The sequence below is a fragment of the Emydura macquarii genome, unplaced genomic scaffold (assembly GCF_026122565.2).
Source record: "Emydura macquarii macquarii isolate MOO-44397 ecotype Brisbane River unplaced genomic scaffold, CSIRO-AGI_Emac_v2 contig_2527, whole genome shotgun sequence".
Taxonomy (NCBI): Eukaryota; Metazoa; Chordata; order Testudines; family Chelidae; genus Emydura; species Emydura macquarii.
The window spans coordinates 1-25,540 of NW_027132664.1; the positions used below are offsets into that span (position 1 = coordinate 1).

At 51.5% G+C, this 25,540-nt stretch overlaps 1 pseudogene; it reads right to left on the reverse strand.

The window, feature by feature from the left end:
* Positions 1-411: 411 nt before the first annotated feature.
* Positions 412-25,540, reverse strand: LOC137163333 (alpha-2-macroglobulin-like; annotated as a pseudogene).

Sequence of the window (25,540 nt, forward strand, 5' to 3'; positions counted from 1 at the left end):
GCACAGAGCTGGCCTGCGGATCACAGCTCGCTGCAGAGCACGGGTGCTGGTGTGAGAGATCCCGAACAGACTTGTGAGAGCACAGGTCAATGGAGGAGAGAGACACACACACAACACAGAAAAGAGGAGACAGAGGAATGTTCTCTGAGAGAGACGGGACACAGGAAAGAGCACCGCGACGGGCGTGCTGCTGGAGGGACAGACGGGAGCTCTAGCCTGGATGAAGAGCTGGAGAAGTGGGCACGGAGGCAGAGGTGGGGGAAGGAGGGAGGGAAAGGAGGTGAAGTGCTGGCAAGAGAGGACAGCGGTGGGCAGCTGGAGGGATCAATGGAGGGGGCTCTGCCGGCTGCGCACAGGGTGAGGAGTGGAACGCGTGGTAAGGCCGGGGTAGAGGCGGACTGCCTCACTTACCCAGCACGGAGAAATAGGCTCTGGCCGAGCCCTGCACCACGTTCTGCGGGAGCCTCAGGGAAACTGGCTTCGGCGCTGTCTTTTCTGGGGGAAAGTCAGACAGACGTGATTGCAGGAAAATCGCCCCTGTGCGGCAGTGAATATCCCCTCTCACCCCCCGCACAGGAGCTGGGACACTGCCCCTGGCCCTGCACCTGGTCTCTCTGCCTTTAGCCCCTCCATTCCTCCATAGCTTCATAGTGATCCCCCCACCCCGTCTCCAACTCCCCTCTCAGGCCAGGATCCCTCACCTGCCTGCCCAGCCCTCCACACGCAGTGAGCTGCCACCCCGTGGTGAGACAAGGAACTGCAGTCTCCAGCTCTGTCTCTGCACCTTCTAGTTGGTCATTTCACTCCACAGACTCAGAGAGTGAGAGAAGGAAAAGCCCCATTAAATCCCATCTAGCCCAGCCCCCAGGACCTGGGCCAGGAACGTTCCCTAAGACCTACGCTTCCAGCCCTTCACTGTGAGAAACATTTCCTCGTTATCCAGCTGCATGTGTCCCACTTTGATCAGTTCCATATTACTGCCTGGAGGTAGCTCTTCCCCTCAGGGACCTGAAACTGTCTCCCTCCTTCCCGGGGGTATCCACTCTTTCCTTTCAGAGGCAGATCAGGAGGGGTGAAGCTCTTACCAGCTGCACAGAGCAGGAAGTTGTAGGTCGTTTCCTTCTCAAGCCCCTCAGGCTTTGGGGGTGGGGAGGAAAAGGGAAGAGGAAGGAAAATGAGAAAGGTGAGAACTGCAGAGGACACTGAGCCCCTGGCGGCAGAAAACCTGTTCAAGGGTGATGGGCTGAGGTGGGGAGATGGGGAGAAAAGAAAGAGAGAAAGAAACTTGGAAATTCTCTTGTGATAATAATTCTTATAAAGCCACCAGATAATAGCTGGAAATCAGCTACCAACAAGTTACTGCCTCTCACATCCAAGGGAGGGTATTGCAATGTTATACCATGGGTGATTCGTTGCTGATATCACAGCGTAAAACGTGGGCATCCCGTGTTACACAGAGCGAACCTGCAGCTGTATACCATGTGCGGCTGCTGATAATGTGCTGTGATATTAATGATAATGCAGCGATGTAGGGCTTGATCCTGGAAGGTGCTTATCTTTAAGTGCGTGTGAGGTCAGTGGGACAAATCATGTGCCTGAAGTTAAGCACATATTGACGAGCTTTGCTCGGTAGGACCACAGCGCTCGGTGCTGTGAAATGACACATTGTAACAACTGCATGGCCACATAGGAGTTCACCATTACACACTGTGGTCAATGAGTCCTGTATGGCTACAACGGGGATAGAACTCACTTCCTCCTGCTCCAAAGGCCAAGACCCCAGTGGCTGGAGCTAAAGAAGAAGCCCTGTAGTTTATTCAGCCACGCAACACAATTCTGTCTGAAACTCAGGAACTAAATGTTGTCAAAAAAGAGGGTTAGTCAAAGCCATTTGTTTTTGGACCACACTCCTCTCCTGCAAATTTCTCTTCTGCGAATAGAAGGGTTTCCCTTTTTATTCCTGTTTTCCAACTTTTGCCAGGAGGAAAACAGTAACCAAATGTGAAAAGCGAGCATTCCCTCACTTTCTCACACCTTAAAAAAAACCCCACCTTTTCCATCCTTTCTCCAATCGGAAAAGGTAAAAAGGTTTTAAAGCATGTGTGGTGTGTGTGGGGGGGGAATCCAAAAGTTGGGGAAAGAAATAAAAAATTAAAACACTAAAACAACGTTTGAGGTTGATATGAACATTTTTGTTTTGTTTCAAAATGTCTTTCCAAAACTAATCTGAGTGACAAATCTGTCACTGAGTGTCATTCTGAACATTTGCTCAGGAAATCCAAATGCACTGACCAAAGATTTTGTAAAATTTTTTTTCTGGTGGAAAATTCATTGGGGAAGAAGAATCCCATTTTCCAACCAGCTCAAACTCCTTGTCAGCCTGGCATGCATAGATGAGCGTTTTGGATTCCAGGCAGTAGAGCGCGGTGGTGCACTGGCCAGTTCACTAAAATAACCGGGCATGATCAGCACACCCCCCACAACTGCAGTTAAAGTTACCCTTTGGCGTCTGTTATTTTAAGCCCAATTTTCACCTTCTTCATAATTCTGAGAAAAACAATCCCTGTGTTTACAGAACTGTCAGATCAGCTCAAACTGAAGTCAGTCATTTCCACTACTCTGAGGGAAGCGAAGTGAATCTTTCTTCAGCTGAAGAGACTTAGAAATCACTGGTTTTGGAATTTTTTGTGCAGCATCTCACAGGTCTTTGTGTCTCTACTTATCGAAAAAGGAGCCAAGTAAGAATTCGACTTTCACTTGGAAAATAGGCTAATGTTAAAGCAAAAGCCATACAGATTTACTGTAACATGACAGAATCATAGAAAGGTAGGTCTGGAAGGGACTTTGAGAGGTCATCGAATCCATCCTCTCATAATGTGGCAGAACCAAATAAGCTTTGACCATCTTTGACAGGTGTTTCTCTAATTGTTCTTAAACCTGCAATGGTGGAGAATCCACAACCTCCCCAGGTGACCTGTGCCAGTCCTCAGCTACCCTGACAGTTAGACAGCTTTTCCTAGTATCTCACCAAAGCTCCCTTGCTGCAATCTAAGCCAATTACTTCTTGATCTCCCATTCGAGGACATGGAGAACGGTTGATCACCATCCTCTCTGCAGCAACACATTTGAAGACTGTTATCTTGGTCCCCCTCAGCCATCTCTTCCTTAGACCAAACCTGTCCAGTTCTTTCAGCCTTTACTCACAGGCAGGTTTTCTGAACCTTTGGTCATTTTTGTTGCTCTGCTCTGGACTCTCTCCAATTTGCTCCTGTCTTTCCTAGGGTGCGGCACCGAGAACTGGACACAAGATTCAGTCTTAGCTCGAAGCTTACAAAGTGTTTTTCTGGGTTGATATCATAATGCGAATTGTGTCTGAAAAAGTGCCTTACTGAAAAAGTGGGATGCATTTCTGTAACTTGGAGAGGAGCTGCAGAGTTAGATGATGTGTTACTGCTGACATCACACTATGTACAAATGATGAATGCTTTCCTACAGCGGAGAGAGGAGTCGCCTTACGCTGGCATGTGGTATTGCTCAGAGCAGACTATGTAACAAGTATCACTGCTTTCCTAGTACACGGAATAGCTACAGAGGGTTTTATTGAGTTGAGGCTGGTTGGGTGTCATGTCAAAAAAAAAAAAGGGGAAAGCCATGGATTGCTCATTAGAAGATACTGTAGGAGACACACATTTATAGAAAAATATACCAAAAAAGTCATTGGCTCAGATACCTTGAGCTTCTTTTAAATTATGCAACCAAATAATTTAAAATAAACAATGATAATTCACTAATAAATGAAAAACGTTTTAAAATGTGGTCACTCTCCTGTATTCCATTACACTGGTCACATACAGGACAAGATTTGTTACTGTTCCTGGAAGTGTCCTACTCAGGAATGGGTTTACAAGTAGATCTGAGAGAAATTTTGTATAAAAGCTTTTTTTCCGCTGTAAAATGCAGATTCGGATTGACCAAAACATTTCTCAAATTTGTGCTAAATTCACAAAATTGTTTCAGTTAAAAAAAATCAAAAATTTTGTTTGGACATTTTCTAAACAAAACAATTTGATTTTTCAATTCAGAATTACTTTTTTTGTTTTGAATTTTAGTTCGATTTTATGTTGAAAAAGGGTAAAAATTTGAAAAAGAAACAAAATGGTTCATGTCAGGTCATATCAAATATCTTGTTTGACTTGTACTGAAAAAGTAAAAAAAAACGTAGTTTCATCAAAAAAACCTGAAACATTTTCATTGGGTTCACCCAAAATGATTCCTTTTTGATTTTTCAGTTTGGCCAGTGAACCAAAAGATTGGTTATTCACACAGCTCTTCTTACAAGCATTGTGATCCAGACCGACAGCTGGTATAAATCCACAAAGCTGCATAGACATTAATGGAGCTATGCCAATGTACACCCGCTCAGGGCCTGATCCCACAATTTGTTATGGACAAAACCTAAAGTCATAGTTTCTGTCCCAAAAGACATGGCCGTGACAAACGTATCGCCTTTGCTTACTACTTCAGTCACACTGTAATGAGATGCCATTGTTGTCCTGTAAGAGGCTATGCAGCATTATAGTTTACACTGGCCGATGTAGTGAGCTATCACTGCGTCCCTTTACAGCGTTAGAGAATGTGTTATTGCTGTGGTGGTATTAAGTCAATATGGCTTTCCTATAAAGCAGAGGAGATCTGCAGCATTATATCAGTTGTCATGATGCAGCAGTGAGTTACCATGACTTCTCTCTACCACAGGACTAAGCGGCCCACCTACCTCCACTAACAGCTGTTTGATCACCGTGTCCTTCCGCCCTTCGTCCAGGGTCTCCACTACCTCGTTCCCACAGAGCAGCTCTGACTTCAGGGCCTCAGCGCTCACTGAGAAATTGACATGACCTGAAACAGAGAGAGACAAGGGTTCTGCCAGGCACTGCAGCCACAGGGTGCCAGCGTCATTCCCATGGTGCTCGGCGTTGCGGCACCGTTGATTACATGGAAAGCTCTCTAGAGAGGGCAGAGCGCAAGTCACACGCAGGCTAGCACTTTAGCACAGCCCTGCAGCAGCCTTCCAGCCCCTTGGCTCCAGTGGCTACATCGAAAGGGGCTGGGGACAGAGGAGAGGAGGGAGTGCAGGGGCAGGTCTTCCGATTCTGCCGCCCAGACCCCGGCAAGTTTCAGAGCCACCAAAGATTTCACAGCCACCCACTTCCTTATCCAGCAATTTCAGACCCAACCAGTCCGTTAATCCAGGTATTATACAGCCTCCATCACAGTCGTGTCTGAGCACCCCCATAAACGGATGAACGCATTATTCCTGTTTTACAGATGGGGAAACTGAGGCAAAGAGACACTGACTTGCCCAAGAGCTGGACACTGAGCCCAGGTCTCCTGAATCCAGTCCAGTGCCTCAGCCACAAGGCCGGCCTTTGTCCTCTCACAGCAGACCAGTCCCTTCCAGAGAGGTTGGAGCCATCCAGTATCTTATCCAGAAATTCTGGAGCCACTTGGTTCCTCAAGAGAGGTTTTGGCGCCATCCATTAGTCCCTGATCCTGAGATTTTGCAGTTGCCAGGTCCCTTACCCAGAGATTTTGGAGTCACAGCCCAGGACACGGTTTTCCGTTTGTTCACACAGAGACAATAAGATTCTTCTTCCTTCTCCACAGGGGTGGCCCGGAAGTCGTCAGATGAAGCCAATGAGATGCTGACCTGTCAGTTGTGCAGAGAGGTGTCGTCAGGCAGGGAGAGAGAGGGGTTTGAGAGGGCTGGGGGTAAATGGAGATTTGGACAGTGCAGGGGAGGAGACGGGGCAGGAGTCTGGGGCTGACAGGTTTGCGAGCTGCAGATATATCTGCGTCCACCTTCCTGTGCGGCTGAAGGCACCTGTCCTTAGACCTCCTGTGCCTATCTCATGACCCATGGCAAGCAAGGTAGCTGGGGTGACCGCACACTGCGCATCACCGCTTACTCTAGTGGAGACTCCTGGCTTCCCGGAGTGGGCACCGGTGCTGGGCCTTGGCCTCATGTCACACAGCACTGCACACATGCACTGCAGCCGCTGGGGAACTCGCAAACCTGTCAGCCAAACAGATTCCTTCTTTCACAACGCCCACTCTGTACCCTGTAGTAACGCACGCCTAGTGCCAATCAGATTCCTCCTTTCCAACACCCAGTTCTTACCACTGTAAACGACACTTTCCTAGGGGCCAATCAGCTGCCTCCCCTGGATTTGAGCAGTGCTGGAACTGACCCTGTGCTCTCCTCCCTGCCCCCGCTGAGCAAAGGTGTGAGTGTCCCTTACCCTGATGCAGCGGCTCAGGTAGCTGAAGACCGTGGCCTTTAGCGTGAAGGCCTCGCCGGCACCACGGAGTAGGGCAGGGTGAGCTCCACGAAGAAGGGCTGGAAGGCTCTGAGGGACACGGTTGGGGACAGGCCGAAGCCAGTGTCACCTGAGGTGCAGAACGCGTTGGCTTTCCATTCTGTGATGGTGTCGGGGATGGTCACGGCCAAGTCGGCACTTCCCACGGGCCTGGTGACAAAACAAAACGAGAGCTGGGGGAGTTTTCCTGGCTTTGGGGGGAACAAGTGTGTCCTCACAGGATCCCAAATACCTCTGCCTCTTCTAACTGCAGGGTCCCCTCGTGAGCACCGGGCTGTGCAGGCTGGTTGGTTACTGTAGGCTCACCACTGAGCACTTCCTCCCACCCCATCCCATCCTATCCCAGCCCACATCCACTGCGCAGACAAATCACCCACGTAACTAGACTGGGGTGGGGTTCCCCAGTGAACAACAGAAAATCCTTCAGACACAGGGATATAGAACAGGATGAGATGCTTAGTTAATAGCCATGTCTGCACCAGAACTGGGACCACAAAGAAATTACACCTCCCTCCGACACACACACACACTGCCCAGGCAGGTCACCTACTGCTGTACCACTTAGCGGGGATTGTCCATCGTGATCCACACAATTAACAGTTACTTCCTGCCTTCTGTCTTCTATTTAACCGTCCTTCACTCTCATCTCTAGTCTATACTGTATCTGTCACAGAAGGATATAAGCGCCTCCCATGGCGTGTGAGCAACTTCTCCTGAGTGTCTGTGTAACCCAGTTGACCACACTCAGCACATCCCATAAAGATCACTTACTGCACTGTAACTAAATCCCAAATCCACGTCTCAGGGAAATACTTCCGGATGGTCTCCATTGGGCCCGCATCGATGTGATCCGCGTTGGTTAAAAACATTGGTTCAGAGAGAGAGTCTTCTTTAGACATTAGGGTGCAGGGTGCAGCAAGGGGAGAAAGGACATAACTTAGACCTGTCTCTGCTGGCAACCAGTCATTCCCTTCCCCATCCCACTCCCAGCATCCTAAGTCTTTTTAGAACCACTTTAGAAGCCATTGAAAAAACATCTCTCTTGCCCTACGGTGATCTCAAACTGTTTGCTCTCTAAAGACTTCTGACCCCTGACAGTGGTGGGATGGATGAATGTATTTATTCACCCACCCCCAATCCCAGACTGTATGGGAAGCCCAGACGTAATGACTGTGTTGAAGCAGCCTCTAGAGCCCTGCCTGTGTCCACTTCAGTATGGAATTGCCTGTGGAACTCACTGCCCCAGGAAAGTAAAATGCAGTAGCTGAGTCAGATTCACAGGGGAAAAAATTGTGTTTGTATGTGGCTAAGAGTAGCAGCAACACTAATGACACCTGCTAGGATTCACATGATCAGGGATATCAGTCTTCCTGCTCAGGACATAAGCTGATAAGAAGCCATAGACCAAGGAAAATATGCCCCACAATACTGCACAGACAGATGTATTACAGAGGTTTTTCCACCTTACTCTGAAGCAGCCACTGTCTGAAAAGGGACCCTGCACTAGAAAGGCAGAATGGGCCGATCCAATATGGTCAGGATGCCAAATTTGTCTGATGTTCTATACTACGGATGGGGACATTGGAGTAGGGGAGTCAGTGATCTGATCTAGTGACTCTTCATTTCCCCTGGTGTAACTGAGAGCATAGTTAACATTAATATTTAGCCATCTAATCTCAGAGCTCTTCACAAGGCTGTGTAAGTATCATTAGTCCTTTTGCAGGTAAGAATATTAAGGCACAAAAAGTGAAATGATTCACCCAAGTTCAAGTGTCGCTAGAGCTGGGAATAGAGTCCAGATTTCCTGATTCCCAGTCCTAAACTTTCCCCCTGGGTTCACACTGCCTCTCCGTTGAACCTGGCCCATTCTCTACTTCGTTTTTAATCAAGCACTTGCTGTAAGGTGAAACCTGGAAGTGGAAATTGTCCTGTTTCAGTTTAAACAGCTGGAATAAATTCAACAAGATTGTAGCTGTTTGTGCCAAGGCAGCACATCTACAGTAGGGGGTGCAGGGTGCCACTGCGTCAGTGTAGTTACAACAGTGCGCATCTCCTTGGCTGGGGCGCAAGCAGCTGAAGTGGACCAGATTCTATTTCAGGACTGGCCGTTAGTGGATTTCAGCCAGCATAGCTGAGAACAGAGCTGGGTCCAACTGGTCTGTTCCATGCAGAGGAGAGGGTGAAAGGGAGGGCCAGAAAAGCAGCTAAGAGGGGGTGTAAGCGGGAGTGAGACAAAAGTAGGCTCTCTTCCTGCCATTACCGGCATATGCCTTAGGTGCATGGCGCCATATCTGCACACAGAGTCTGGGCTTATGGACCTTGGTGCTGGTGAAGACTTTCAAACCCATCTCCTGTAAAGAGAGAACCCAGACAGCCATGTGGTAAAGTAAACCATGTGCCGGGATGTAAACAAATCCTCTGGACTGGATCGGGATGTGACGGGCTTGTCACCAAGAGCAGGGAATGGGTCACGGCAATGGCAGATACTGATGCCAGCTGAGATCACTAAGTCCTGAGAGGTCAGTGCCAGTGTGGCTGGCGGGAGGCTTGAAAGAAAACGGCTTTCCGTGTGAGTGAAAGGCGCCAGACCAACAGCTGGAGACGGCCGTCCTCTGTGTCCTCAGAACAGGTTCAACAGAGGCATCGGCCGTGCAAGCTTCCGCCATGCACCCAGTCCCTGCCGGCTTGCCTCAGCCCTGCCCTGGAGGGAGTTCGCTCTCTCTGGCCGGTCAATCCCCTGCCTCTCCGCTGAGATGCCTGACAGTCATTGCCATTGGGTAACTTGGGAGTGAGTCCCACCGGGAACAAATCTGAGATTCCGCAGGGCACCAAACCCGCACCAGGTGGGGCTGGGTAATTCTCCTGGGGAGTTGGCTCACAGCAGCCGCTCCGCCCGGGGTGTCTAGATAAATGGGGGTGGCACGTCACAGAGACCTACGCAGCTGGGATAGAGAGCGGTGGGGAGGGGGTCTTATTGACAAAATGGCTACAGAGGTGGATTTGCCCTTTCCTGGGCTCTATTTCTTTGTTCCGGCCTGTTGGAAGGTCTCCTTGCCATGTTTAAATTAGCGATGGGGACAGAGGCATTCGGTTCCCGATGCTGGGGTGTTTCCACCCAGGGTTTTTTGTCACAGCTTTATTTATTACCCCGAATGCCCAGGTTAACAAGCACCCAGCTAAGCTCAGACAGCGTCCACGGGATGTGACAGGGGTTTGGTCATCCAGGAACACGGTGAGGAAATATTCTGAACTAACAGTGATTTCAAACATTACGGGGAGACCTGTGCTCACCTTGAGAATGCTGTAGGCGTCTCCTTCACCATCAGGAGAAAGTGGACTGTAAATGAATCCGTTTAAAATAACGTTGTCGAGTTGCACACAAGAGTTATCGTCATCTTCCTCCAAATAGTGATCCTGGTAATTATAACCCCTGATCTCCTTCATCGGGAGCAAATCATACACCTGCGTGGACACGCCGATGTCAGTGACCACCGGCCAATAATAAGAAACCAGCCTGTCTGGCCCTAGTGATCCCAGGCAACTGTAAACTCCCAGTGACCAAGGGTGACCCTACAATAACAAACCCTCCAGTAAAGTAGCAGCATGTCTGACTCCAGGGATCACAGCTGACTTTTCCATAATAACCCAGTGTGTGCTGCTGGACCAGTGGTCCTGCAATAGTAAATCAGTAGGTGTGGTAGTGTCCTCACAAGTGGCCCCAGAACAATAAACCACTAGGTGCAGCAATGGTTTTCATGAGTGCCTTACATAGATCAACCAGTGGGCGCAGACCATGTGCTGACGAGGGATGCTGGATGATTATAAACCAGGCTGCTCCTGCCCTCGTTCTCACAAGTGAGTCTCTGCACTTTCCAGACAAGACCAGCTCTTGTGCTGGTTGATCACCGGGCCAGGCTGGGACTTACAGAGATGGGCGAGAGCTCGGCTTCAGGCTTCATGAGGAGAATACTCTTGTCCACAGCGCGGACGGCGCACAGAGGAGCCCGGGGAGGCTTTGACCCGGAGGTGAGTGTTGGAGGCGGGGAGGCCTCGGCTGGTGAGAAATGCAAGTCGACCTGCAACCCCAGGAAAGGAGTTAGAAGAGCTACTGCTCCAGATACCTTCACACGCTGCCCCACAGCACAACCCAGTCCTGGCACCGCCACACAGCTCTGCCAGTGCCCCCTCAACCTGCCCCACAGCCCCCCTGCTATTCCCCTCCTGGGCTCCCCACCCAGTCCTGCTACTGCCTCTCAGTCCTGGCCAATGCAATTCAGTCGTGACCAGCAACGCCCCCGGTAAGTCATTTCTGCTTCCACCCTCCACAATTCTGCCTATGCAAATTCGTCCTGATGTGCATTCATCTCTCAGATTCGATTGCTGATCCATGGTCAGTGCCCGATGGGCTCATGGAGCCATTGTACAACTCCTGTCTCCCTGGAAGTTCGCTGTTCCAGGTTCCACGGCTGGGCCATAGTCCATGGGGCAATGTGAGTTATAGGAACAGGACACCCACCTTATTGGCAAAGCAGTTTTCAATCTTGAAATCTTCGGAATTGGCGATAACTTCCCCGCTGGGTAAAGTGGTGTATACGAGTACCCCGGCCAGGGGGGCGATGTCAGGCCCCACAAGGAGCCTCAGCTCAAATACTGGCAAACAGAGGGAGAGAGTCTAAGCTAGAGGCAATCAGCTCCAGGGCCACACACCTCCCTAGGTCCCTCATTATGGCTGCGACATTGGCCACCTGAAAATTCGCTAACCGAGGTAGCAGTTTTGATGCATAACTGAGGCCTTTGACTCTTACTGCAGACACCTGGATTCAACTCCTGACGTGGGGTATTCAGGTGAGATGGGACTGGTGGATCTCAGCATGCCATCTAAATCCATATCTAGTGTCTGGCACAGTCCTCCTGGAGCGCAGGATCCCCCAGCCCGTGCAAAAATGAAGGCGAGGGAAGAAGTGTGTGTTGTACAGTGGCTGTGCGCTGAGGGGCTGTGAGCACCCCAGGGCTGCAGAGGGGTGGGATTCTACACATCTCTGCTCCTCAAGGTAGAATTTGCCCAACCAGTATGAAACAATCAAACTGGGAATCCCTTGAGTCTGACATTCATGAAATGAAATTGGTCAGGGGAACTGTGTGTGAAAGGGAGAGGGAGACAATGAATAATGAGAGGAGACGGAAAGAAAGTGAGAGAAAGAGAGAGGAGAGAGAGAAGAGAAGAGAAGAGAAGAGAAAGAAGAAGAGAAGGGTGCTGTTCTTGGCACCTGTTTCAGACACAGCAGCTCATCCTCCCAGGACCCAGATACAGAAAGGGGTGGAGAGAGCTCCCAATAAAAAAACACGTGTTTGGTGAAAAATGCAGAGGCAGGTCGACCCAAACATTTAACAATTTGTGTCAAATTCACCAAATCGTTTTGCTCAGAAAAAAAATCAGCAACAAATGAGAAGGTTTTGTTTCGACCTTTCCTAAATAAAAGGTTTAATTTTTCAATTCAAACAACTCTTCATTTATAATTTTCCTTCAATTTTATATATAAAAAAAGATTAAAGAAGCTCAAAAGTGAAATGTTTCAGTCCACCCCAAACAATGGTTTTTCAGGGTTTCTGGTTTGGCCAGTGAACCGGGAAATCAGTTATTCACACAGCTCTACTCACGTTCTCCATCCCCGACGGGACGCACCTCGGTGCCTGCCCTGATGCCTCCCTTGGCCATCACCTGCCCCAGGAAGAAGAAACCCTCCTGTCACGGGTGTCCTGGTGGAGGTGGGGGATGCTCACTGGGCAATGCCAGGCCTGGGGGTGGAGTGTCTATACCAATGCCTTCTTTTGGGGAAGAAGCAGAAGATCCCAGAGCCCCACAGAGTCCCAGACCCAGACTGGAGTTTACTGGGACCTCAACCAAGTCAGAAACTATTCACTCACTGGCCACTTCTGCATTTCCTTTGAAGTGAGTTTACATATAAATGTAAGTCCGTGAACCTGGTCTCAGGCAGTTTGGTAGCTTGGATGTACCTTGGGCATCTGGCCTCCAGGGCTGTGTCACATGCACTTAGAGATAAAGATCACTAGGTCAGACTTCACCAAATAGTAAAAGACGATTTCCTTCTCCCCTCCAGGGCCTCTGGCCTCAGGATATAGTGCACCTTGACCCCCGCAGTGGAGCCACAGCTTAAAGTCTGAGACACAGGCTCGATTTTGAGAAAGCTCTGACTCGGAGAGTAAAACCGTGTTGCTCTGTGAACAGCCTTATCATACACAGGGGTGACCCAGTCACTGTCGTAACAGTTCAGTTCAGATTTGTGGTCTACCTGATAAAGAAGAACAGTGTCACATGAGATCAAAAAGTGGGAAACAAGTCTACTAGAATTTCATATGACAAAAGTGGATAATTTAAAAAAATGTTCTTGGCAGGTTTTTCAGTCTACGGTGTATTGTTAGTCATTTTCCATGCTCGTGTGTGGAGAGAGAGAAATGGAGGGAGAGTGACAGAGTGTGTGCAAGACACAGAGAACAAGAACAACAGAAAGACAAGGACAAAGAGGAGGAGGCTGAAATCCCAGCCAAGAAACTGTTTTATCTCCTAGTGGGCAGAGAGCTCAAGAAACCCACAGGTATCTCCCCTGGAGCTCATCAGTGATACCTCCAATCCCCGAGCTCCTGGAGTCAGCCCTCACGGTGATTTGAATGGAGGCCTCTGTGAAGTTGACAGTGTCTATGGAAAATGAGACTCGGCCCTCTTCATCTGTCGTGTAGTTGGCTTCGTGTTTGTTCCCAAATACGGAAATCCGGATTGTTTCATTGGCGATTGGAGCATCGGTCCCGTCCACCAGCTTCACCTAAAGGAAGGAAACCAATCTCCGTTGCTTACACCAGGCAGGGAAAGCTGTCCCCACAGTCCTAATGACCCTTTGCCTGTGCTATTCCCCTGAGGCAGCTCCAGAGGATGTTTCCTACAGAGCAGAACAAAGGGCAGGTGCGTGCGAACGTCCTGGGTAAGTCGGAAGCATCTGAGGAGGTGGGGCATCCTCGCAGAGCGTTTGACTGGGATCATGGGAAGGAGTGCGCCAGCTCAGATCAATGGCCTTACACCACCAGGGGGAGGTGGTCAGAGGAAGGTGCTACAATTCCCACGCATGGCTAGGATGCCTCAGCGTATGTAGAGGCAGAGAGAAATGACTCCTGTTCCCGTGGTTTGTAATCCTCACGCGTTTTCAGGTTGTCTCTGCAGCGCTGCAAGTTCTCCTTCTCCACAGACAAGCACACTCATGTCATGTAATTTCCTGGGGTCTCAGAGGTCCCTACCTGCCCGAAGAAGGGGATCCCCGGTCTGTAATGAGAGTCCACCTGCTCAAAGCTGATTTTGCTCATGGTGCCTGTGATCTCAGTGGAGCCCGTCCCGGTTAACTCCACCCCTGCAAGAAAGCATGGCAAAGAGGGGCTTGAACTAATGCATCTGACTTGCAGCACCTCCAGATGTGCCAACCCTGCCCTGCCCCCCCGCATTGGCCAGCTCTACCAGTGCCCTTCAGTGCTGGCTTGAACACCAATTGAAATTGCGGCCCCACCGCTCCACCCGCGCAGCGTGATGCTCACCTGTGCCCTCCTCCATGATCTTGCCTTCCACCTCAATGTTCATCCCATAACCCTTTCGCTTGAGCTGGAATATTTTAGTCTGCACCACGTGGGAGACACAGCCTCGAACGTCCGCCTGCGGCAGAGACCACAGAGGAGATTACCATGGAAACCCCCGGGCAATTCAGATCCGTGTGGAACGGGGACGATACCCCAGCACCCAAGACGTTAGCCTGCTGCTTGCCTTACCTTACCCCATCCTCTCACTGGCTTGATCTTGCCTGACTCTCTCAACAAACCAATCGAGGCATCTCTTGGGCTCATTTATACCATGGTCCCCAGTGACTTATCCAACATGTCTGCTACCCTCTGGGATGCATTTCACCACCAGTTCTGCAGGTTACACTCCTTGTCCCCTGCTTGTTCAGATCCCATCCCCTAGATCTGTAACCTCCCATCAGTGGGACACATCTCGCTGTGTCCTTTATCCTCCTCTGGAATCTCTCTCTTTCTCCGGATGCATTGTGTCTTGTCCTGCTCTCTTCCTTCTCCGCCTGCAGTCTCTGTCTAACCCACCTCCACTTTCTCTCGCTCTTTCTCCTCCCCCTTCATATTCTCTCTCTCTCTTTATTCCTCTACCTCTGTTCTCTCTGTCTCCTGGGCCCGTCTCTCTCTTTCTTCTTTCTCTCCAGTTCTCTCTCTCTTTCAGATCCCACAGGTCCCTCTTCCCCTCTCCTCTGCTCTGCTCTCACTCCCCTGCCCAGCTCAATCCTGTTCAAAGATACCAAAACCTCTCAGCGTCTTCTCTTTCCCAGCTAGAAGAAACACCCAGCCAGGGGTGAATGCTGATCTCACTGATGTCATCGGGAGTTTAGCCATGGATTTCAATGGGGCAGGATTTTACTTGTGGGGTTTTTCTTCATAATTCATTCCCCAGTCCCGGCCTTCACCTCTCCTAACCAGTCACTTTCTCCTGTGAGACAGAGCCCCACCCAGACCACAGAATCCCAGCTGAAGTCTGACAGTCCCCTTGGACAGACACAAATCGTCCTCCCCAAGAGAGTCACCTCCCTGCCTACGGGGTGGCCCTTGGACTCACCTGTCCGGTGAACTCCTCACACACAGCCTCAGACTCTTTTCCATAGCAGTGTGACCTGGCCTGGGAGAATCTGCGGCACACACGGACATTCACCAGGCCGGGGACAGGGGTCCCATAGGTGTATCTGTAACCAGAGTGGGGTTGAAGGTGCTTAGACAGGCAGACAGAGACAGGCAGAAGAGGCCTTTTTGGGGCCCTTTATGCCATTACCCTGAGGACTCTGTTGCTGTTTCCTAATGTCTATTCTCCGGAGCTTCATCTAGTGACTCAAGTGACACGAAGAGCCCAGCCTCTGCAGAGAGTATTCCAGGTGCAGCTCCATTGAGAGCTCAACAGTGTCTTCCAGCCAGCCCTAATTAGAGCTGTACAGAGAGGGGTTATCATCTCCCGTCACCACTGCATGACACCTCTGGAGCACTGTTTCCAGCACTGGGCACCTCTTCACCAGAAAGCCATTGACACATTGGAGGGAGTTCATAGAAGAACAGGAAATATGATCAGGGAGCTGGAGGAAGGATTGAGAGAGAGGTAGGAAAGAGTTAAATCTGTGGCATCTGGTGACTGGATGTCTAGGAAGCGATGTAATTTCTGCCTACAAGTGTCTGAAGGAGCCACTACCAAGGGGGCCGGGATTATTTAGGGAGGCACTGGGGGGTCTAACTAGGGAAGGACAGAAGGACATAAAGAAAGGGGCAGTTTGGGTGGAATACCGGAGAAATGGTTTCTGACAGGGAGATGTACGGGCTGAGGCATCATTTCCTGGGGCAGGGGAGCAGCGCTATCTCTGGGGTGTTTAAAGCTAGGCTGGGTGCAGAACAGACAGTGGGGAACCATCTTGCTGTTGGCTAGAGCCCGGCAGATCCGCAGATATCCGCTTTATATCCATAGACCATTTCTTGTGGATCGCGGCCGATGGGCAGAGCTCAGCTGCTGATCAGCTCTTGGGGGCTCATGGGCTGTTTGGGGTGGCAGGGGCTGAACGGCTCAGGGAGGGCTGCTGGGGCCAAGCAGCTGCTGTGCGGATGCGGGTAAATCTAACAGAGGGAGGCGGATTGCGGGCTGGGTGAAAGTTTATTTCTGTGGATGGCTATCGGATGCGGATCCACATGTCTGTATCCACGCAGGGCTCTGGGGATGGAGGGAAAGTGCCCCAAGGGCCCGCTCCAGCTCTGGTTTCTGTGCGAGCAGCGGGACGGCAATGACAGGCGAGCACAAAGAACAGGGACGCAGACCCCGTGACTCACAGACCACAGACGGCCACGCTCAGCTCCTTGTCCTGGATGGTGATTTTCTTGGGCAGTTTCACCAGCACCTCGTACTTGGGCAGCACTGCGGGGAGAGACGGAGCAGACGCTGAGCAGAGCGGAGGGCACACGTGAACACGCCGGTCACGTCCCCACTGAGTGACAGACACAGCCTCTCCCCCCGCCACCCCAGTGCACAGGGTCAGATCCTCAGCCCGCTGTCAATCACCCCAGCTCCCCGGGATCAGGGCCGTTTGCTCCGGCTGCTTGTGCTGCTCCAGTGAGGCAGGCAGGGATCTCGGCCTGCTGGCGCACAGGTTGGTCGGGCGGCCCACACTGCCGAGCTGACTGGTGTGCACAGCTCTGTAGGTTTGCCCTACGTGCGCACGAGCGCAGCTTTCCAGCCCTTCGGCTGCAGGGCCCTGTGGGTACCTATCCCGCGGTTCTCAGCCCGGCCCCAGAAGCAGGGGATTCTGGGAAATTTCAGACTGCCCTGTAGGCCAGCAATGGGCGGCTAGTGGAGCCACAGTCACTAGCCCGTTCAGAATGAACTGGGCCGTGGCTTGCTGAAAGCGAGCTCTTGGCTTGCGTGCAGGTGGCTGGAGCACGTCTGGGGGTGATTGACACGTGGCCGGGAGGGTTGGAGTGGTACGTTTCTCTGCACTAGACAACGCTGGATTTCTCTCTCCTCGGGTGATCAGTGGCAGCCATGAAATTAAGGTTGTAAAACGGGTTCTTAGTTTTCCATGATTCTCCGTTGGGGCTCAAGTTTTCCATGCTGGGTCTCCAAAGTGTGTCTATTTAGTTATGTTGAAAGTCTGATGGTGGTCTGGCTGCCGGGGCCGCCAGGGGAAAGGTGGGAAGGCCAGGCTGGGCGAAGGGTAGCAAGTGACGGGAGTTGGATTGGCAGAGCATGGTGCCCCCGTAACGCAGCGTTCACATAGTTTGTTCTGCGTTCAGTGCCACAGAAATAAAGCTGCATTCTACTGAGACTGGAATCACAGCCCAAATCCAGAGGGCCTGAGGGACAGGCCTTTGTATTCAGACCCAAACACTCCCACGCTCATAGGGAACAGTGACCCTGGCAGTTCAAGAGCTGGGGAGAAAGACACACTCCGCTGGCTGGGGGCTCAGACCGAGTCCTATTGCGAGGGCCCTAGCAGGGGATCCTGATCCCCTAAAGCATCCAGTGTTTTCCTGGCCCCTTCCTCAGATCACTCTTCACTCATCTACATCCCGGGCAATCCTGAACTGGATGTTGTGCCTGGAATGGACCCTGGCTGCTGTATCTGCTTCCAACAGCCCCCTCCCCTGGCGTGAGTGGGACCCTTCCTTACCATATTCCTGCACAGTAAAGGCGTGTTCCACATTGGTCCCTGACTTCTTCTTCACCACCACCTTGTAGGTGCCTTGGATGGGCTCGGAGGCGAGGGGGAAGGAGAGCTGGGTGAGGCCCCGCTTAACCCCACTCCTCGCCGCTGGTAGACACGGTTCCTCTGCGGGTCCTAGAGGTGAGGAGAGCACGAGGTCACAAGACAGGATGACTCTTAACCTTTCATTTGCCTGAGGCCGCACAGCAGAGCGGTTGCAGTCCAACGCTTGGCAGAGAAACAGGAAATACATGATCCTCTCCTGCAGCTGAGGGCAGGCACCTGCCGGCCGGCTCTGTATTTTCCCAGTCGTCTGTTTGGATTTGTAATTACAAGTGTCCTTAGAGTCAAGTCCTGTGCAATCAGCGTGTGATTAAACAGCCAGATACCAGCACTGAATCTATTCCATTGTCTGCCCACCAGTTCAACGTGCCCACAGCCCCATGGCGTAGGCCAGGAGGACGGCAGACAGCGAGACTAAGAGATCAATGCAGAGACGGCAGGATGGGTTTGTCTGTGCCGGGAGCTTTAATGTGATACTGCAGTGTGAGAACTGGCAACTGGTCTGGCTGAGGTGAGGACTGAAGTACTGACATTACCGAGGGGGCTGAGAAAACTCTCAGCGCACACGTATGTGGAAGGCAATGTGCGATGGAAATGCTAATCTGGTCTGAAATATCTTGTTGTTTGGGCTGCTACTCAAAACACTGGAGCACAATATGGATTGGGGGGTAGGGAATGCAGGGGACAATCTGAATTCATCAGACAAGGACCTGAGCATGGTTTGGGGCAAGTTTGAAGCCAGGTCTGAAGGCTGGATCTGAAACCTCATCTCTGTAACAGCTAAATATTGTGAATTACAAATTGATTATTAACAGGCCAAACCAATGGATCAAACCAGGCCTGACCTGACCAGATCCTAACCTGGTTCTGAATTTCACAGCTCAGGCCCAAATCCAGTAGAAACCAACAAAGGGATGGAACTAGAAGCGAGCTATAACTTGATGTGCCCTTTGCAGACCACTCAGTAACGTGGTTAATGTTCACACTCTTCCGTTTCCTGTCTGTTTTCTCCCGGCTATCTTGGCTACCATCAAAAGTCTGTTTACTTTAGATAGTCCCAAGTGACTGACCGATTGCTCATGGAGCAGATTTATTTCATTCAGACTTTATCCCTGAGCCAAGTGACACAGGGGATGTGAGTGACATCTCGGGTACCAGCCATGGGGGAAGGGCAGAGAGCAGGCCCTGGTTCCAAGAGTCCCCACAAAGGGACACTGCAGGCAGAGTGGGTGACAGGCCCTACAGCTGACAGGTTCCACTGCATTCTTGCCCTGACTGAGACCTGGCCCCACACGTAAGTCAAGGGAAAAGCGGGTAGCCAGGTGCAAGGGGGGTCAGGGGATGAAATGAGCGCACCATTCAAAGGAGGCTGGCAGAGATTGTTTGTAAGTGGGCTTGTGCCACCTTTGTCATCTTTATAATGGATTTATACAGAAGGCCTGAACGCTTTTTAAAGGGTTTTTCTTCCCCCTCTGCTTGTTGTTTAAAGCTCAGAAATAGCAGGAATGGCATGTCTGGTCTCCCCTGGTTTTCCACCAGATCTCAGACGTGTTTATTGTGAGCTGACACATCTGAACTCAAAGACTGGGAGTTGGAAACAAACAACAACAACAAAAATAATAACAATACCTAGCACTTTGCATCCATAGATCTCAGCCTGCTTTACAAAGGAGGTCAGTATCGTTATTCCTGTTTCACATATGGGGAAACTGAGGTACCAAGAAGTGAACTCACTTCCTAAAGTCACTAGCAGGGAGGTGGTAGAGTTCAGACTAAAACCCAGGTCTCCTGAGTCCCAGCACAGCTGTCTGTCTAGGCCACACTGTCTCAAAAGAGACAGCCTCCGTCCCAACTGTTTATTGATCATTGGAATTAAACAGCTGTTCACAAAACAAACCCAACAACCCTGAATAATTTTAAAGAGTCCTAAAGATCCCTTCCCCTCTCAGATGCTCAGCTTTGCCTCCCCAGACTCTTGTCATGTCATCACTTCCCTGTTCTCTTTTGCCCACAGAGACTTGCAGGGTGGACAAGACTTGGACTTCTAATGGCAAAAGAAGCAGAAATGATGGACTTAGCGCCTGTCTGCACATAAAAGTTGTACTGCTTTAGCGATACTGGTGTAGCGACACCCGTTCAACCCGCGCAGTGTGGACACAGTTATAGCAGCATAAAGGTGCCTTTGACCAGTATAGCTTATCCCTATATGGGAAGGGGAATGAGCTATGCCGGTGTACGGCACCTTTCTGCTGGTATCACTCTGCCCACACTAGCGGCTGTACCGGTGTAACTCTTTCGGTATAAATCGCACCCCTGACTGACATAGTTAAACTGGTTTGAAACCCGTGTGCAGACCAGGGCTCACTTTCACAACAGACCCTTTCAGGCTCCTTTAAACACCCTAAAGAAGCAGAAAAGGTCACAGGCCCATTTCCCCCTTTGCAGGTCATGTTCCAACATTGTGCTGTAGCTGAGGACTGAAATCTCTGGGGACGCAGCACCCAGGAATGGGGTGGGGTGAATGCAGAACTCCTGTTCACACAGACTCACCCTCACTTCCTTGCTCTAAGCCCCCGAGTGGCAGCACTAAACATTCACAATGAACACCGCAGTACGTAACCCCTCTGCTGCGGCGCACGGGAGTCCCCCTGTAGCAGTCCCAGCGTTCAGCTAGCGGCTGTGAGAGTAAAAATCACTGTGCCCACTTACCTTGATGAAGACCAGTGGAAACTGTGGGGAAAACAGGGAGAAGCAGAGTTAGCAACACAGGTCAGACGTGCACTGAGCTCATTTCAAGGGCTGCAGAGTATCCTGGTCAAGGGACTTCTGCGTCTCTCCTCTGCATTTCCCTCTGCCCATTGCTCCCTGGTACTTAATGAGAAACTCCAGCGGGTCCTTTGTTTTAGAGCCTGAATTGGTCAGTTTAACACAGCTGTGAAATTAAACACGTCATTTTGCATTTAGAGGATTCAGGGTAAAATTTGGAAAATCACCTAAGTGACTTAGGAGCCATTTAAAAAGTGATTTAGGTGCTTAGGCCCAGCTCCACAGAGGGGTTTAGGTGTCTAACTCCCGTTGATTTCAATGGGAGTCAGGCACCTTCATACCTGGGAGCCACTTCCTTCTTAGATCAGGTTTTTAAAACCTCTTCTTTTTTTGCTCCCTGCTGGACTTTTTCCAATTTGCTCACCTCTGGCACGATGCTAACAGGACAATTTCCACTCTCTGCTCCAGGGGAAAGATGAACATCCTCCCTAAGATCTTTGCCAAGATAATCTTAGAATCAGCTTAGCCCCATTGGCCAAATTTTACTAATTTTTACTAATGCACCCGTCAATTTAGGGTTTCACATCAACTCCAGTTTCCATGATGTCAGTGGAGTTGTTCCAGCTTGACAGTGGTACAAATGAGATCGGAATATGGCCCAGCATCTCAGAGCAAGGATCTTCCCATCTAAACGTTTCTTTAACCCTACTTCCGCTGAGATATTTCCTCACATGCCAACCTGTTGATCAGATGTAATGGCAGAGGCTGGAAGCAGACAGGAAACAACTCTATAGTCTCCTGTGTAGCTGGGCTGCTTGGTGGATAGGATCCCATCTGGGAGCCAGGATGATTGGCTATTTCAGTAGCGGTCCATAAATCCACTTCAGAGGGATTTAGTCTCTGAACAGTGACCCTGGAAAACCATTGTGGGGCTCCACATTACAGCAGATTTGTGCCCACCACTGATGTCACGGCTGTCACTCTACTGCACGCCGTGGCCGCTCAAAGCTCATGGCACAGCAGAAGGCACAGAACTCGGCCCATCTACTAGCCCTCAGCCCTGGAATCCAAAGACGAATCTCTGTCAGCTGTTCGCAGCGTAAGGCCTGTGGCTCAGGCTAGGATTCTGGCACAGAAAGTTTTAGTGAATGTCACAGCAACGTGTGGGGAACAAATGGTGAGACATGGCAAGGTCAGCAAAGAATGGACTTTGCAGCACATCAACACACACAAGAGTGGAGTGAGGGTGCTGAAAAGTGAGACCCAGGGCAGTGAGGGGCATCCTGCGCTCACCCCACAGCAGCGGGCGGTGAGAAGGGATCCCTTGCTTTCCGGAGTCGCTGCTACAGCTCGAGATGGAGGTTAACAGCAGTAAGTTCACTGGGAGTCACAAAGGACTTCCAAGTCGGCCATGGGTACCGACGAGCGACCAGACCTACCTTCTCATCCAGGGGACGGAAGTCTTCGTCCAGAGAGACGATCCGAAACAGAACTGCAGCCGGCGTGAGGGAGAGAGGGAGAGATTGTCACTGTTAAACTGGCAGCTTCTCTACCAGGGACCATCAGTCATTGAGGCAGAGGTGGTGTGCCCGCCTGCCCCACTTGCCGTGACCGCTGGACGCGTGGCAGGGATGGTGTAGGCACCACCCTCCCCAGGTCTGTGATTGTCGGGGAGGTGATGGGAAGGCAGGTTTACTGCCAGCTGTACTAAACTAACTAACTAACTAACTAACTAACTAACTAACTAACACCAGTTATGGGGTCTCTGGGGAGGCAGGGAGGATTTCCTGCTCTGTCTGTAATTCCCCACCCGATTCCCTGTACCTGTTTGTCCCGGTTTGTAGATGGGTTTGTCTGTCTGGACAAAGACCAAGCTCTCTGAGTTCTTGACCAGCACCGATTTCCGGCTCCTGAAGGTCAGCGTGGGCCCCGTCACCAGCACCGTGAGAAACGCTACTGACTGGCTGCTGGACTCTGGAACCTGGAGAACAGCGAAAGCGCCGCTGCCTTAGCGACCCCGTCTGCACGGAGCCTTTGGAGGCTGGAGGTTTACAGGGACCCCAGCCTAGAAGGCAGAACTTACCTATCCGAACCAGGCGTTGTGGGTCTGGGGAAAGAAAGCCAGGATCTGCCAGTCCGACCTCACCCTGGGCTGTTCAGGACTCTTCTCCTCCACCCCCACTAACGTCTCCTCTAGGCAGCTGCAATCAGGGCAGTGACGGGGCCTGCACCACCTCCTCCAGAGGCGTCTCTGTCCTGCCACCCCCCTCAGGAGTCTCTGACTCCTCCATGCCAATAGCTCATAGCTGAAGAACTTCCCCCAATGTCTTAGTCTCAGCTTTTCCTTCTGCCCCTCACCCCTTGTGCTGCCTCTGTCCAAGACTGGGAGTCATTTCCCTTCCCTCGTTACACTCCTTCCTCACAGGGATTTATGGGCTGTGATTGTGTCCCCCAGCTGTGGATCCCAGCGGTGTCTGACAACGGGAAGCTACATCTGACTAATTCTTTCTGTGCTGGGTCCATTTTCTTCCACTGTCCCCCCAGCCAGCCGCGAGTGCTGCAGGGAGCAACCCTGAACTGGCCCCAGGGAGCGGCACAAGCTGGACGTCAATTGTCTCTGGGAACTTCTCTAACCTCCATCTTCTAGGCTTCTTCTTCCAGTGGTTTCCTTCCGGTCTCGCTCTGAGACTTGTGGAGCCCCTGAGAAATGGGATGGCAGGCCGCAGCCGTAAGGTCAGCACTGACTCAGCGAGAAAAGCACCCCGACAAAGTCATCCACGTCACAGCCTGTAGCACTGCATCCCCTAGCATGGTGCTGGGCACTGAGCCGTACTGCATGAAGAAGGCCACTCTCCATGAGTCACCCACAGCACTGCCTGCAGAACCGGGGTTTTCCTTGAACATCCCTACCTGATCCTGTCTCCGTTTGTGATTCCTGATGGTAGCAGGCGTTGCAGGGGTTTGTCCCAGGCTGCCATTATCTTACAGAGACAGGTGATAAACCCCGTGGGGTCAGATACTCACCTCGAACGGGACGCACTTGAACACGTCCTTGTCCGACACCACGTCTGCAATGAGGCTCCTGTTCTCCCCTGCGTGTTCCAGCGTGGCGCTCAGCGTCACAGACTCGTTCAGGTGGCTCAGCTGGATACAGACCTGTTCAGGAACCTTGGTGTGGATCAGGAAGGGCACTAGCACCATGTACTGCCTGGGAAGGGGAAGGGCGCAGGTCAGAGAGGCAGGGATGGGGAATGGAGAAGGTTCTGATGAAAGGGAATGGACCAGTGTGACAGCCTAGTCCCCTACCAGCCACCAGAACTGCAATGTACACACACAGGATGGTGAATTTCATTTGTTGTTGTAAGGTGTTAGCCTGCCTGCTCACTCAGCCACTGCCTGGAGCGCAGGAACGCTTTCTGTGCTGGCAGCCATTCCTGCACAAGGGCTGTTTGTTCAGGCTCCCAGCAGGGAGCGGGCCTGGCTTGAAACGTTCTGGCTGCTAATTGATTTTCGTGCATCCCACAGCCCCTTGCTGAGGCACCAAATATTATTTGACCAGGGAGGGGGAAGCTCCTGTGAAAGGCTCGTTGTACCTCCGTAGAGACTGGGAGGCAGTTACACAGGAGTGTGGCTCAGGGATTTTAATCTGACCTCCTCTCTCTGTGTCTGTCTATCTAGGTGTGTCTGCTGTTGCCCTGGGTGATGGGGAAATACAAATGTAGGGATGGCTGAATGTAGGGAATGGCTGTCGTGCAGAACGGGCAGAAGCAGAATGTTAGGGAGCAGATACTGGCCCCAGGCTCCCCCCCCCCCAGTACAAAGCCCCATTTACAGTGACTTGAACAACGCAAAGCATCCCAGGAGTTCCAGCTCCAGCAGCCGTATCACTCAGTAACAATAACCCCAGCAGCTCCGCCCCAGACACCCTTGAGGCCCTGCTACCTCATGTTCTGGTCTTCCCCTGCCCTTCCAGCCTGAGTGAACTGAAGGGGAGGTTCAGAGAGCAAGACCGGACAAAAGCCAGGCCTCTGCAAGACAGGTGGGGAGAAGAGTGGGGCCGCTCCTGTTCAGCAGGATGCAACTGAACACGAAATAGGAGCTGCTTCTGCAGCGCAGAGGGGGGATTCGCTCCATTTAAAGGTGCTGGTCACAGACAACAAGTCTGAGCAGATCCAAGGCCCGTGCTCAGAATGGAATAGAACTGGCTGAAAACAGTCTGAAAACACTTTTGTCACAAAGTCTAGTTTAGTCAAAATGGAACCAGTTTGTGGGAACGTGTCGAGTTCGACCAAGTTTGCGACAGAAAAATGACAATTGCATCTGCCCATGTACATCAGCGAGGAGGGGTGCTGCACCCAGGAGCAGGGAATGCCCACTGGAGGGCAAATGCTCCAGTCTCTGCTGGGCTCCAGAGGAACTCTCTGCCAGTCCACACTGCCAAAGGGATACCCTGAGTCAGCCCAGCTCCTGGCTGTCCTCGGCCACACCCCCGGTCAGGCACCTCAATGGAGGTGAGGTTGCAGCCACACTGCAGGTCTGCAGAGCCCAGCTGGCTAGCCCAGCAGTGTGCGCCACTGCCAGGGGCTGTGCTGACCGGTGGGAATCTAGGTCACAGACTCTCTTTGGGAACAAGCACAGTCTGTGGCTGCCAGGGGAAGCAAACTGGCTTTAAAGACGAGGCGAAAAGAGAACCACTTGTGTGAGCTCTCGCACACAGGCAAGGGAACTGGCAGAGCAGGGGGGCTGCAGGGCAGGCGTGAGGGGCGCAGGCAGGGCTGTGTGGGGAGCCCCGGGCTGGAGTACTAGGGGGTAGCTAAGCAGGACTGAGGGGCACTGGCAGAGCTGTGAGGGGGATGAAGGAAGCAAAAGACAAGACAGCACGAGCCCCCTCTGCGTGTGCAGCTTACGGTTCGGTGGTGGGCGAGGTGTCCCCAGGGAGGAGGAAGAGGAGCAGGAGGAAGATGCTCGGACCGCCGGGCAGCCTGTCCTTCCCCATGGTGCAGAGTGAGGGTGGTGAGTGAGGCAGACGCACAGACTTGTTTGCTG